Here is a 15,893-nt window from a genome sequence, read left to right on the forward strand (position 1 = left end):
TCGAAATGTTACCAAGAGACCCTTTGGTGATGAGGAGAGTTGAACCACATCATCTGCACATAGTATAAGGCTGAATCTGCTCCTCCCGATGTCCTGATGAAGGACCTAAGCTCATCAGCCAAACAAGGTCAGTGACAAAGGACAACCTTTGTTGACCCCAAATCATGCTCATGGTCTCCTTTGTGTGCCCGATCGATGCCCTGACCTTGCCTGATACCTACTCATATAGTGTCCTAATAATGTTGTGCCTTTTAGAACAAGGAGTTGTTGAAATAGTTGGGATTGTGGTACTATGTCACATGCTTTGCGGAAATCCACAAAGCATCCGTAACCTCGCTGCTACCGTGCTTGGCCGCCTCAATGACAACTCACATCGTGAAAATGTGGTCATATGTAGCATGATTTGACAAGAAAACTACACACACACACCCCACACTCATCTATATATTCACAAACAGGTGCACAAGAAGCTTGGAAAACTTTCTCACACATTATTAAAGAATGAAGCACAAGTCATTGCATTAGATTTGAACGATCAATTGGCAAACATTGAGGTTTTCCCTCTGCTTAGAATTGGCTTGGAGCAATTTTGGAGCTTTGGCCTTTTTCCTCCTTTGCTGGTAGCCTGTTTTTTTGCTATGAGGGGCCTTTTTTGCCCTCTACCCAAGCTTATCTACCTTTAGCCCACACTGGATGTTGGACTATGCTGGTCGGCGGCGGTCAGCTAGGCTTCGAGACAACCTTTTTGATGCAATTGGCACTAAAGGTAGGCACAGAGCCAGTCATGCCTGTGGCGCATGGGGGGGCTTTGCATGTCAGTAGCCCAGTGTCTGGCCCCGGACGTGTTTAATCAGGGAGACCCCATAGGAGGGCGTGTGGTTTGAATTGGCCTACGGATGGGAGACTCCAAGATTGGGATCCTAAACATTTATGCACCGACTACAATGCCCCTCTTTTTGGAGGGGGCTTACAGAGAGCTTCCTAGATGTAGACTCTTGGATTGTTGCAGGAGACTTCAACGATTTAGATTTTGAGGAGGATAAGTAGGGTGGAGCCTCCTTCTCAATGATGCCCTCCGTCGAGCGGAATACTTGGAAGCAATTCATCTTTGCGATGAATGGTCATGATCCTTGGAGGGAGGTGGAGTTCTCTAGACTTCGTGGTAGTCTTGCTACTCCTTTGGTTAGTGGCAGCATGATGGTCTGATAGAGAGACATGAAAATTTTACGTGGGGCCATACATCTTGTTTGGTGGACGTGGAGGAAAGACCCTTGAGCTTGATGTGGGACTTGGTGATGCACAAAGGGGAAGCCATGGGTATTTCGGTGATGTCAGATCACTCCCTGATTGTGATGCACCTAAAGCGATCTTGTCGTGGACTCCCTTCTACAATGCTTTGTTACAAGAGGAGTGCAACAGGCCGTTAATAGTGATCTAGATGCGATTCAGAGGAGCAATGAACTCAGGCACTACACATATGACACTCTCGCTAGGCGAGAAAGAAACATAGTGACAACGAAACACGTTTCATTGGAAATGGAACATTTCAAAACTTGCAACACGTTTTGAATATTTCATTACCAATGAAGCACGGAGTCCTAAAAATTTAAATTCTATATTAATATTTCAGTAAACTTTGTTAGAAGTTTGAAAGATTCTAATCTATATATTACTGATTTTGTAAGTCCAAAGCTCACACACTTTAGATTTCTTTAACTACTATCTAGTAACTATTAGAATTATTATCATATTCTAGGCAGTGGCCAATGTAATGTAATAAGTGGGTTAGGGGCACTTTTCCCTCATTGGGGTTTTCCCCCCTAACCACACTCTAATCTCTAACTACGGTTAGTGGATAAGATAGGGTTTTGTCACTTAGACAAAACACCTCACTTCTCTTTTGTACTCACTTCATTTCAGTCCGCTATTCAGCAGACTTACGTTCAGCTCACTCTCTTGCTCTCATTTTGTTCACATTTGGTATCAGAGCGGGTTTTCTCTGCTCTTACTCCTGCTTCACAACTGCCTCCAGCTCCAACTCGAGACCTCCTGTCCGTACACTCTGTACGATTGTACAGATTTCGTATTGCTTGCCCGTACCAGTCTGCACCGCCATCCGTACAACTCTACGTCGTCGTACAACCCATACCATTGCATTCCGTACGATCGTATAGTCGGTACGTTTGCAGCATTCATTCCTGCCGCCGTCCGTACTGCATCAGCGTCACACATGCGAACTGCTTACGTACTGCGGGTTTCGTACACCTGCTGTCAGCGCGCCGTACTCCGTACACTCTTGTCAGCTCAACTGTACTATTTGCCGTATAGGATTCCATACATAGTCCTGTATTCCGTACATTTGCAGGAGTCCGTACTCATCTCCGTGCATTTGCAGGAGTTGTGGAAAAAGGCCTTCTGTGCAAGTTCTTTTCTTTGACAGGCATCCTTGCAGATAGCCATCGTTTGGCTTGCATTCTAGGAGCGCATTTGGGACATTGTTTTGTTGCAAGCATTTCACTCAGGTTGCAGAACCTGCTTACAAAATTTGGGGCTTTTTGGTTCTGCTTGCAATCTTGCAGGCAAAATTTGGGGCTTTTGCAGTTTTTGCAGATAATTGCAAAATTTGGGGCTTTTAGTTCATTTGTCCCTTTCAGGTGCAATTTCTTGCAGAACTTTGGGGCTTTGGTATTCGGATGCAATTTGGCAGTTGAAACAATTACCACTAGTAGACTACCTGGTATCATAGTCTCCAACCCAATCTGAATCACTGTAAGCATGCATCTGTAAGTCACCTCCCCTAGGAAACATCAAGCCATAAGACTTTGTGCCTTGCAAATAATGGAAGATGCGTTTTACAGCCTACCAATGTGTTGTCTTTGGGCTATGCATATACCTGCTCACCTGAGATACTGCATACTGAATATCTGACCTAGTATTGCACAAATAAATGAGGCATCCAACAACCTGGCTGTAATGTGTGACATCCACTGATTCACCTGCATCATACATAGTAAACTTCAGCCCCAGCTCGATGGGAGTGGCTATAGGCTTACAATCATAGCTAAGTCCGTACGCGTACATACATTTTTTCTGTACTCCATCCATACGTCATTTCGTGCGGCCTTCCATACGATTTTTATTTTTGTTTTTTTATTTTTTCGTTTTTCGTTTTTTCCCGTTTTTTCGTTTTTCGTTTTTGTTGTGTGTGTGTGGGTGGGTGCGGGGGGGGTGGGGGGGAAGGGGATCGATTTTGTGCCTGGCCAAAACCTTGGAAAACACATTTTAAAGCACTATTCTAATCCGTACTCTGTACACTGTTGGCCGACTTTGGCTGTGGTTGGCCTCAAGGATGGTCTCGAGGAGGAGGAGGAGGAGGAGGAGGAGGAGGATGGCACTGATGCAGATGATGATGAGGATGAGGATGAGCAAGAGAATGAGGATGAGGATGCAGCTTGAGGCTTGAGCCTCATCGGTTGTGAATTGTGATGCATTTCAATTTTCAGCTTTATTTCCAGGCTGTGGCAACCTTTTCTTATACGATGTTTTGCATATGGTAACGTATGGAAAAAACTATGCTTACAATCATGCATTTTGAACCTATACAAGAGCCTCTGCACATATACTTGGGTTGAGACATAACGATGCCACGCTTGTCTTGTATAAACTGGATCCCCAAATATAAATTTAACATCCCCAAATCTGTCATGTCAAATTCAGCTTTCAACTCAGCTTTGAAATTTGCAATTATTTCCTCATTTGACCCTGTGAGCAGCATGTCATCTACATAACGAATGATGACCAAAATATCCCCCCCATCCTTCTTGATGTAGAGGGTGCTTTCCGTGGGACTATTATGTAACCCCTTACTTGCCAGGAATGCATCAATCTTGGCATACCATGCACGTGGGGCTTGTTTCAGCCCATATAAAGCTTTGTTAAGCTTGCAAACCTGAAGTGCATTGCCAGAAAGTTCAAATCCAAGAGGTTGTTTGACATAAACCTCTTTTTGCAAGTCCCCATTAAGGAAAGCTGTTTTTATGTCCAACTGATGGACATTCCAAACAAAATTTGTAGCCATGGCAATAACTGACCTTATGGTGGTCATCCGGGATGTAGGAGCAAAAGTCTTCTCATAATCTATGCCCTTCTGCTGTGCATAGCCTTTGGCAACCAGCCTTGCCTTGTACCTATCAATGGACCCATCTGGCTTCCTTTTTACTTTGAAAACCCACTTGGTACCAATGGCATGCTTACCTGGTGGCAAATCCATAACATCCCAAGTCTGATTTTTCTCAATGGACTGCTTTTCTTCTTCAAAAGAGTTAGGTTCTTCTTCATCAAGAAGAGTACCTGCATAAGCTGTCTCAGCTGAAAGTGCCCCCTCTGCATGCCTAGGCAATGGGGCCTCAAGCCTACTCTCCCTAAGAGTCTGTAGCAACCAATTCGAGATTGTTTTGGCTGCGTGTATCTCTTGAATCTCTTTCCTAACAACTTCATCCACACCTTGCGGAGGTACAAAATCAGCCTGTGGCTGAATCGGAGCATGTGGATGAGGAGGAGGTTGCTATAAATTATGATTTTCAGCATGATCCTCAAGTGGGGAACCAAATGCTATAGGAAGCATCCCCTCGAAAACATCATCTGAAGAAGCTGGAATAGTAAATTCAGCATGTGTATGTCCTGAATTTTCTGAAAATATAACATCTCTACTTACAAAATCTTGCAAGAAGCAGGATTATAGAGACGATAGCCTTAGCTTTGTGCACTGTACCCAACAAACATGCATTTAAGTGCCTTATCTGACAACTTATGTCGAAACTCCACAGGCACGTGGGCATATGCAACACAACCAAAAACTTTGAAGTGATCCACTGAATGCTTTCTCCCATGCCATGCCTCATAGGGAGTGATTGTCTTCAAAGCCTTTGTGAAAGCCGGATTCAAAACATAGTTTGCACACATGAGGCCTTCGAGCCAAAACCTATGAGGCAACTTTTTACTGATAAGCACGCATCTATCCATCTCCATAAAAGTGCGATTCTTGCGCTCAGTTTTACCATTTTGTTGAGGTGTAAGCCTCACTGTAAGCTGATGCGTGATGCATTTCTCCTTCAAAAATGCCTCAAACTCATGAGACATATATTCCCCCCCTCTATCTGTGCTAAGTGTCTGCACCTTGAGTCCTGTCTCATTCTTAACCATAGCCACAAAGTGTTTGAAATCATAGTTCAATGAAACGTTTCAGAACGTTGAAACGTGAAATGTTTTGAAACGTTTCAAAAAAATAGGTGAAGTTTCAAAAAACCAAATTGTATTTTTTTGGTCTAAAAAATATAAATTTTATGCATGCATACATTTGGTATGCCAAAACTGTGCAAAACGAGCTAAAAACATAGAAAAAGACTTGACAGAAAGCCTATAATGGCCAATGGTAGAATAGATTATAGACTCCAGATTAGAAAGCTCAATCAAGCCTTCAACTTTATCAACAAGCCTATAATGGCCAATGCTAGAAATTAGAATAGAGTGTAGATTACAAAGCTCAATTAAGCCTTTAAATTTTAGAAATTAGATTTCAGTTGAGTAGATACTAGAAAGGTATATGAGTAGATACTAGAATCTAGATAGGTCGCAAAAAATCAGATTTCAGATTACAATTTACAAGCTCAAGCCTTAAACTTTATCATATTTCAGTTTTCACAAGTTCAGGAATCACAACCATGGAGTCTGGACATAAATCAAGTTCTCAGTTTCACTCCTGTAAATAGTTTGCTAGTCTATAGACTAGAACCTAGATTACATAACTCAAGAGTCAAGAGTGAAGGCATCAACTTTAAATTTCAAACAAAACTAAAGTTCAAACTCTACTGAAATCTGAAAGAAAGTAGCAAGTTAACCAGCAAGAATCAAGATCTGTAGGTGCTTGGGCATCTTCTCCCTGGCCCTCAGCCCCCTCCTCCTCCTCCTCCCCATCATCACTATCAGAATCTGCAGAAGTGGATGAATCCTCTTCTGATGATGAGGAGGTCTCCTGTTCTTCTGGAGCAGCTGCTATTAAAGTTGGTTCTGTTCTCCCTGCTCATCTGCCTGCTTGAGATCGTGTGGCACGTGCCAACGATGCCCGCTCCTCAGCAATGAATGCATATGCATCATCATCCTCATGCATAGGATGAAGCATTTCATCCTCAGGGACTTGCACACGTATCTTATCAGGATCCACCTCCTGTGGACCTTCAATGGTCTTCATTCGTCGAATAAGTCGTAGATTGGCATGGACATATACAAGCCTACCATACACCAAATGAATTAACAGTAAATACATGTAGGTTGTAGCATAACTATAATTCAAATGCTAATAATGAACTGTGTGCTGAGTGCATGTAAAAGAAAATAGATATGCCGAGGCCCGAGTGCTCACACACAAAATTATGAATTACCTGTCAAGTTGTCCAGCGCCTAGTCTATTCCTTTTTTTAGTGTGTATAAGTGAGAACACACTCCAATTCCTTTCACAGGCGCTAGATGACAATCTTGTGAAAGGACTCGGAGGGCAATGCACTTCAACTCCGGCGTGCCCCGACCATACTTCTCCCACCAGGTAACAGGCCTCAACTGACCATCATGGAGACATGCACGAGCTGATCCAAACTCCCCAAAGGAGTTCCTAAATGAGAGGAGTTGGTCCTCCAAAGCATCTTGCAATATTGCATCTTGATATGCACGTTCAAGGAAACCTGTCCACCCTGCAGTCAACTCAGCATCGTCCGATCGGTCCTCCCTCCTCCATAGAGGATGCAAAATGTGTGCTACTGCATGAATAGGCCTATGGAACCATGTCCATCTTTTTTCCCACAAGGCCATAATCTCTTGCTCTCTGTAGGGTGCAAATGAAAATATATTTAGGTTGCTGCAAACCTAGAATCTAGATTCTAGATTCTAAATACAAATATAACATCATACATGCAATTCCTTAAAGCTGCAAATAAGAAAATTAATTGCAGCCAACAGTGAATTGAAAAGTCAAGATTCCTGATTTGCATTTACCTTGTTGCATCAAGCCATGTGCACCCTTTCAATGCCTCTCCAACCTTCTCCATGAACTCATACACGAGTCCAATTGTGCATCCTTCTCTATCAACAAGTCGAAGGGTACTGAAAAGGGGCTGCACAATCCCCACAATCTCCTCAGCTGCATGCCAAAAATCACCATCAAACACAATGTCCTCAAAGGCACGTGCCTTTGGTTTGCTGGACTTATCCCAGCTCAACCATTCCTCACTGACTACCATGCGCCTTAAGTTAGGCTTCACCTTTACCAAGCGTGACAAGACTATAAAGAGATAGGCAAAGCGGGTCTTTGAGGGCTTCAGAATCTCATGGGAGCTATGTTGCCGAAAAATTGCAAGGGCTCTATGCTTCCTTGTCAAGAAAGTCACCATGCTCCGTGCCTTGTCAACCACCGAGGAAATCCAAGGAAGCTTCCCTATGTCCTCTATAAGAAGATCCAAACTATGTGCAGCACAGGGAGTCCAAAAGATATGCGGATAGTCACTCTCAGGTAGCGCACCCATGCGCTGACAGTTACTTGCATTATCTGTAACCACCTGTACTACATTCTGAGGCCCCACATCCTCTACTGCCTTCTTAATGTGGCTGTAAATGTACTCACCTGTATGAGATTCATTTGATGCATCTATGGATCTCAAAAACATAGTACCCACGCAAGATGATACAAGAATGTTAATGAGCGGGCGCCTCCTGGTATCTGACCACCCATCACACAAAATGGAGCACCCGTATCTAGCCCATGATGCCTTAATAGGCTGCAGCTCCTTCTCAACTTGCAAGACCTCTGCTTTTAGCTCCCGAGTGCGTAAAGTCTCTGAAGATGGAGCCCTAAATGAAGGGCTAGCCTCGGCCATTGCCTGAACGAACTCCTGAAAAGCTGGAGTATGAGCAAGGTTAAAGGAAAGGTCACACTCATAAAAGAGCTTGCGAGTTGCCCGACGAGCAGATGCAAGCAAAGTTGTGACCCAACTGGCTCGTAAAGTCCCTGGCCTGGGTGGTAACCTGGTTGAATTTGGAAACCTTGGAGGCTTCACAACTCGCACTGATGCCCGTCTAGTGGAAGCACTACCAATAGAAAAAGAAGCCCCTTGTGTAGGTGGTGAAAGTGGAGGAGGGGGTCCAGATGTCACAAATATAACGGGACTCCTGGGAGGAGATCCAGGACCTACTAGTGTTGATGAGGCCTCAACTCGTGCCCTCTTTGACGGGCCACTTGGTGTGCCTCCCAAGGAAAGAATTACATCATCTGGAACTTCTCCTACACATGGATTGACACCCTTTCCAGTGATACCAAGAAGATGTGCCCTTACACGAGGTGCACTACCACAAAATGAGCCACCACAATGCTTACACTTCCATTGTTTCGAACCCGAAGCACCATACTGTTGCTCCACATGCACTTGCTCCCAAACAATGTCCTTTGCTCGCCCCATCTCTAAGCTATACTATCCTAGTGACGTATGGAAACCAAGATAGGACTCCGGAAGAGAATTCAGAGTTGGTGGTAATCATCTCTGAATCCGGAATAACTTCATCAATATTCAGCAACTGCTCTCTCAAATCTTGAAGCTTTGTGAGGTGAGTATTCATGGAATCTCCCTCATCCATATGCGTATGAGAGCTATCTCTTCAAGAAGGAAACTCTGGCATCATTTCTTGCTAAAAACATACTCTCTAATAATTCCCAAGTTGCCTTTGAGATCTTGCATGACCGAATGTGAGGAATAATGAACCTCTTGACAAAGAGAAATCACTGATAGAGCTTGTGCATCCCTAGAATCCCATCTTTTCTGCTCTACTGTGGGAGCCACTGGAGCAGCAGCTCCAATTAATTGTGTTGCATTTTGACCTCTACCCCTGCCTCTAGCTGTAGGAGTGGCAGGTGTAGCCACAGAATCTGGCCTTGCTTCATCTCCATTGACATAATCCCAAAGATGTCTGCCAACCAAGATGTTGCGTACCATAAAACTCCACAAGGAGTAGTTGGTGCCATCCAACTTATCCTCTTGGTGAGGACTCCAAACACCTCATTGGGGTTGTTCTAAGCCATTTTTGCTAGATAAACTCAAAAAACACAGCAAACTGAACAAGTAAAATCCCTTCCTGGGATGCAAAATGCGCCGCTTGCATTTCTTGGCTGAGCAAGAAGCAATCTACAGTGGCTACTTCCTCATGTGAAGCTGAGTACAGGGCAGCTTTCACAGCGACAGTTGAATGTGTTTGGTTGCGACGTTTGTTCGTTGATCTTCGTCTCTTATTGGAGGATCCTTCTCCAATTCTCACTAATAGACAGAGTGCTATAGCAGTGGCAAATAATCTTGTGTTTCATGCTCGCACAAAGCACATGGAGATTCATTTTCATTATGTCAGAGAGAAGTTGCATGCAGGGGAGATCAGTATGATCTATGTATCAACACATGACAATGTTGCAGACATCTTCACCGAAGCACTTAGTTTGAGGCATTTTGCAGTGCCCTAAACTTATCTCCTTTTGGTGATTGATCACTACCTTGTACACCAGATTGGCACTGCAGGGGGGTGTTAGAATTATTATCATATTCTAGGCAGTGGCCAATGTAATGTAATAACTGGGTTAGGGGCACTTTTCCCTCATTGAGGTTTTTCCCCCTAACCACAGTCTAATCCCTAACTACTGTTAGTGGATAAGATAGGGTTTTGTCACTTAGGCAAAACCCCTCACTTCTCTTTTGTACTCACTTCATTTCAGTCCACTATTCAGCAGACTTACGTTCAGCTCTCTCTTGCTCTCTCTTGCTCTCATTTTGTTCAAAGTAACATCTTAAGAGTCTACTTCTAAACACATTGGGCATTATAGGCATTGTATGAAGTCATTTTGTGACTTTTCAGCTTGTTCTGCATAGTTTTAGGATACTATTACGTATGTAGGGCATAAAATCTACATTTTTGAGACCCAAAAACTCACACTGAATTTTTTAAACTCCCCCTACTTTTTGAACGTTTCACGTTTTTAAGTATTGAAATGTTTCTTTGAACTATGGAAAGAAAGCTGTGAGAAGATGGGATTTGGCTTCCATGGAGCGTCTTAGGGAGCAATATCTAGTCTCACTGTGGTTAGCAGAGACTGGTATGAGAGTGCTTGACTAGATATTCAGGCCACGGGGATCCGCAAGGCTGAGTTCTCTATCACTCCTCTAGGGCATACTGGATCTAGTAGGGAGACATGATGTCTAGGTAGTTTTTTCAGACCATTGGCCTTTGCTCATGTCTTTAGAACACACCAAAAAATAAAAAATAAAAAAAATAAATCTAAATTTGTATGACTGGACTTATTCTAGTCTTACAAGGTATATAGTTTTTTCAAACCATTGGCCTTTTCTCAGGAGGGACCCTCAAGAGATCTAGAGTTGCTTCTGTGCTAAAGAGTGTGCAACGCAAGCTTTTGTATTGAGCTAAGACGAACTTAAGGGCTGGGGTGCCCTTGAGGATCTAGTTTTTGCATCAAGTCCGTGGAGCCTTTTGCTCCAGGTAGTATAGAGTGGGGTTTGGAGGCCTCTACAACAAGAGAGGGATGGAGACCCGGAGATGGACGGGGCCTTGGAGTTTTGTTGGAGTGACAGAGGATCAAGGACTGGACCATTGACATAGTTCCAATCGTGTCGGGTTAGGAGGTGACGTCTCTGGTTATGGGAGGGCCGGTCTCTTCGAGAGGTGCCGTGCGGTTGCCTTCTTCTCGTACATGACGTGCATTGGTCATCGTTCTTCAGCTAGAGGCAGTAGCCTTGAGTCCCTTGAGAGAATGGCACTGAGTTGAACATCAGTTGCCCTAGGAGCTTATCTCGAGATTTTGGTCATGCTTACGGTGATCAGCCATAGGCTACAAAAGATTACAAGCTTCTTTTGGAGGGTTGGCCATGGAGGAATGCCCATCGTTTCTTGGTTGGAGCAGATGCACATTGATGTGAGGTGCCACCGCTGCATGGATAGGGATATGGAGACGATCTCGCAGTCTTTGGAGCTCCCTTGCAGCACAGAGGATTTGGTAGGGGACCCTACGGATTGTAGCCAAGATGCAGAGGATGTGACAGGATTCACTTGGGTTATGGTTGTGTGGTTGATAGAGGGGGGTCACCCCTTTTCCATTGACCCGACCTCACGAGCTTACAGGATCCAAGGTTAGATAAAGGCACAGGGCGCAAATCCTCCTTCCTGGCAACGCCTTGTGGCATTGCTAGAGGACAATTAATGGGAGACGGTGTCCAGCGTCACTGCTTGGAACATCTGGGTCGTCTGTTGTAGTATGTGGTGGGAGGCCAACAGGTCTCCCTGGCAGCCACCCTCGTTGCCATCTAGCTAGACATTATCTACACCCTGCACGCCATATGGGAGCACAGGACGTCGGGATCTCGGATGACCGCTGAGAGGTGGGTGCTGGCCTACAAGTGTCTTCTATGTATTCAATGAGTGACAGATTCACTTGATGTAGAGTCCTCCACCCTGGGAAAGCAACCTAACTCAGATCAGGTGTGAGATGAGAGCCTCTTTGATATGTTCAGTGTTGACAGACAGGACAATTTTAACAGGCTATCTGGAACTCTTAAATTTAAGTTCGTGGTCTTTGCAATTGGGGAAGCATTGTAGAACGAGGTGGTGATCTCTTTTGATGGAGCGTGAGATTAGACATCCCTGATAAATGCATCGGAGAGTACTCCATCAAATGAAGTCATCCAGATAGCAATCCCTCAAGACAGTTGTAACAATCTTCAGCTCCCCAAGATTCTTCTTTGGTGTGGTTTGGCAGTTTATTCCTGAAGAAGTGGTTGCCCTAATCGTACTCCATTGTAAACATGTTTCTTCCCCTAACTTTGTGAAACATTTAGAGAAATGAGTGCCTGCATAGGCATCAAATCAGACACTGTTTATAGGTTTGAACCTGCTCCAGTTGGGGTTAATAGTTCGACTTAAGGAGAAACTCTTCAGACCTGCACCAGTGTGATGATTAATGTGATTGGATGCCTAGTTAAGTCCTGAAATGCTGACCCATGTTGGAGATATTTGACAGAGTCTACCTTGCATGGACGACGATGGATATTTTGGCTCTTTCAGGATTGTCCAGTTTCTCAACTCTGCTGGGACTTGTCAAAGAGATCACAGGAGATCCCCATCAACTCTTTGCAGTTTGATTGATATGCAGCTATTTCTGCAGTGCGCTTGTCAGCATGAGCGGAGCAGGTGAACATTTTGGATTGATGAGGGCTTATCTAGAACTAGCTGATATTCATTCACATTGTCTGTGCTCAATTATTACGTGGCATCAGAGCATCGTGACTGGTTAATTATTACCTGGATTCAGAGGATGGGAGATCCTCTTTGTCATATTGCTTCGGTGTGCGAGATTGCAAAATATTGCTGATGGGTCTTGCACTCAGCTGATGACATGTGGTGATGCGCAATTGAGATCTGTTTATTTTCACGTGGGATTGGGTCCATATCAGCAGTTGCCACTGTTGGTTATGTGCTGTTGTAAGGGGTGCACCTTTTATATCGGAGGGACCAAGCTGTGGTTTGTCTCTCAGCTTGAATGATTTCCTACATAGACTAATCTTGACTATCGGAGGTAACAACATTGCCATGGTCTCACAACAAATGAACTTGAATTTGAACAGATTCATTCACAATTATTGCCATATACTATAGGAGATGTTGTAATAACATCATGCGAAACATAAATCAATAGGAGTGTCAGCTACCTTCTCTTCTCTAGCCTTATCTTACGTATCACGGGAGTAGCACCCTGATTTATCCTCCCAGCCAATTCTGCCAAGGCTTCCCAGCAAGAGAGAGAGAGAGCTATATCGAAATCACGTAAATCATCCCATTCTTCACTTCTCTCACTAGCCTTGACAGACCCCAAATCCCTAGATAGATCTAGATGCCACATGTCATCCATATAGGGCCTTCCTAATGCAACATTTCACCCCTCTCTTGGGATGCATTTAATTCCTTGCCCCTAGGCACAATCTTTGCACTAGGCCCTTGGTCTCAGATCTATCTAGTCTGGTGCTATCAGCCCTCACCTAGGACCTTGACATTAATCCCTCCCGATCATTTACATAAAGCGCAAACACATATATTACAAAGATAGATCCTATAAGGGAAATGTCGACTGATTCTTCCGAGGTCATGCTACCTCGGCTAGAGCGTAACAAGGAGTGTTGCTGTATGGCAACCACTCTGTAGAATCGGGAGTGATTTGGTATTCCAACGAATGAAATTCCTTCAGGCTCTCCATTTTGCATAATCCACATGCAAACGTCATCTTCCAAGTATCTGTGAACATCAAGGCCTGGCAAATCTCTAACCCAAACTCAATTCCAGGTTAGAACTGTCGATAGGCAAGTCTAGGGCTGACAATTTGGTAGGGAAGAGATGTAGGAGGGCAGGGGGGAAATCGTCAAGCAGGAAGTGCACAAGGATGATCAAATCCAAACAGCCTGGGACAAGATGCAGCTGGTTGGAAAATCGCAATTGCAGCAGGATGACAGCCCAAAATAGCCCTGATAATTTTAGCGGAATTGTCACCATTTGGGACTTCTCCCAAGAAAATAAAGGAATAATTAGAAATTGATTTTGGCCAAAGAAAGTTAAAGTGGTTAACCAAGAATAAGTATTATTGTTTTACTTTTGTGTTGCATTAGTAAAAGAGAACCGTGGGGATGCCCACAAGGGACTAGAAATAGTTCAAGAACTAGAATGCATGCATTCGACTAACCTTTAACGGGTTAAAGTGTTGGATTTTGGATGTGTAGGTCCAAGAAGGGTGCATAAAGGGCTCACCAAAAAGCGGGATCTAGGAGACAAAAAAGCATCGGGTGGAGGTAGCGCCCACATAAGGAGGGCCCCACAGGGCTAAAAGCTAGCGAAATAGCCTAAAAGCCAAAATTCTGGCCCAAAAAGCATGCGAATCAGCTTTTAGAAGCTCTAGAAAGCTAAAAGTGTAAAAGCCCAGCTTTTTGGGAAAGAAAGTCTAAAATAAAGCTAGCCCCAGCTTTTTAGAAAGCTCTGCTTTCGGGTTGGGGCCAAACCTATAAAAGTAGAGTCCCTGAGCTCTAGAATGATTAAGAGTTGTACTCAGTCCAAGCTCTTGTGAGAGCCAGTTGTACAAAAGTATATTTCCATTGCAACAAAGACCTTTGGGGGGGTCCAGCCCTTTTTTTGGGCCCTAGTGCAATGTGATGCTTCTATCCCTATTCTCCCAACACTCTTTCTTGAAGGCAACTGTGTCCTCATAGCTTCTTCCTGTAATCCAAGCAATCCCAGCGCCAGGCTTCTTTCCCAGATTTCCAGGAGCTGCCCTAGTGCTGCGATTTCATGCCAGGTGACCTTGTTTGCTGTGATTTGTGCTTTTGCCTATGTGCTATGCCCGGAGGTGCCCAAGAAATAATCCTTGAGTACCCAGGGATTATTGCGATTTGATTGGGAAGGTGATCCTTTGCTGCCCTTTGTTGCTCAGCCAGTCCAAAGCATCCATAACAAGAAAACATTCCCAGAAAGAGTTCTAGGGATTTGAAATGGTTTCAGAAAGAGGTAGTTCGGCCACCAGGCGAACTAGTATCAGGCGACCTATTGGACGAGATGAAGACCTTGATGAACCATTCGTGTTAAGAAGGATCAAGGAGCTCTTCATTTGAGTGCAAGAGCCGAAGATCCAGATCAAGAAGAAGAGATTTTAAAGGAGGCAAGTTTGTTAAATTCACCACTTTCGATGGTAAATTTGGGGTAAGTGACAAGGCCCTGAATTTTATTTGACAGTTCGATATCGCTTTTGAGACAACCGTGAAAGGTCGAAGTTAAAGATTGTGAGCTTGCATCTCACAAGCAGTGCACTTGCATGGTGGGGGGCACTTCTAGTGGCAGATGATGCCCCCAAGACATGGAAAAGCTTCAAAAAGCAGTTTTTCGAGCAATTCTTGCCAAATAATTTCTATGATGATGTGCACACCTCTTGGGAGAGTGTGACCATGACAGCCGCAGATATTGTTGAGTCCTACAATCATAAGTTCTTTTCCGCCTATCTCCAGATCACTCCTTTCAAAGACATTTCAAAAAAGTCTAAGCTTCGCAAGTACTGGGCTGGTTTGCAGCCCCATATTCGGACTCAAATAAGCATCGAGCGCAAGACAAAGTTACGAGACCTAATGCATTCAGCCATCATAGTTGAAGCAATGAAGGCGGATTTGTTGCAGTTCTTAGCTGCCTCTAAAGGCAAGGATGGAGACACCACCAAGAGAAATACGGCCCCGACAGTGGGAAAATAGCCCCAATTTCAGAAGCCGAGGGGTTTCTTCAAGCCCTATAAAGGGAAGTCAAAGTTTACTCTAGAACAGATCAAGACCTTCCGAAAGGAGGGTAAGTGTTTTCACTGTGGCAAAGAAGGGCATATGGCTTCCTAGTGCCCCGAAAAGCCTCCGGGTTTTAGGGAGCAGAAAACGCCAAGAGAACTACCAAAGATTGTTTGTCAGATTCTCTTTCAGAAGAGCTTCCTCCATAGCGGCCAGAAGATCATGTCATAGAACTCCTTTCAGGCAGTGCGCCTCCGAACCCCGCCCACCTTATCGAGTGAGCGCAGCTCAGACAAAGGAAATCATGGCTCGGGTACAAGATTTGCTCTCTAAAGGACTTATTAGGCCTAGTTCCTCACCCTTCTGTTCTCTTGTGCTCTTGGTCCAGAAGAAGGATGGCTCCTACCGTATGTGTGTGGATTACAGAGCTCTTAACAAGATGATAGTCAAGAACAGATTTCCAATCCCACGCATGGATGATATTTTCGATAGATTAAAAGGGGC

At 44.2% G+C, this 15,893-nt stretch overlaps 1 protein-coding gene and 1 pseudogene across 6 annotated transcripts in view; one reads left to right on the forward strand and one right to left on the reverse strand.

Moving 5' to 3' along the window:
- The window catches only part of ATE1 (ATPase E1), a 36,362-nt gene that overhangs the window by 15,454 nt on the left and 5,015 nt on the right, over positions 1-15,893 (forward strand). The window lies entirely within an intron of this gene.
- LOC147889034 (uncharacterized) lies at positions 2,006-7,937 on the reverse strand (annotated as a pseudogene).

Source organism: Dipteris shenzhenensis, chromosome 21, assembly GCF_047967505.1.
Source record: "Dipteris shenzhenensis isolate YYH24624 ecotype China chromosome 21, Dip_SZ_1.0, whole genome shotgun sequence".
In the NCBI taxonomy this organism is placed as follows: domain Eukaryota; kingdom Viridiplantae; phylum Streptophyta; class Polypodiopsida; order Gleicheniales; family Dipteridaceae; genus Dipteris; species Dipteris shenzhenensis.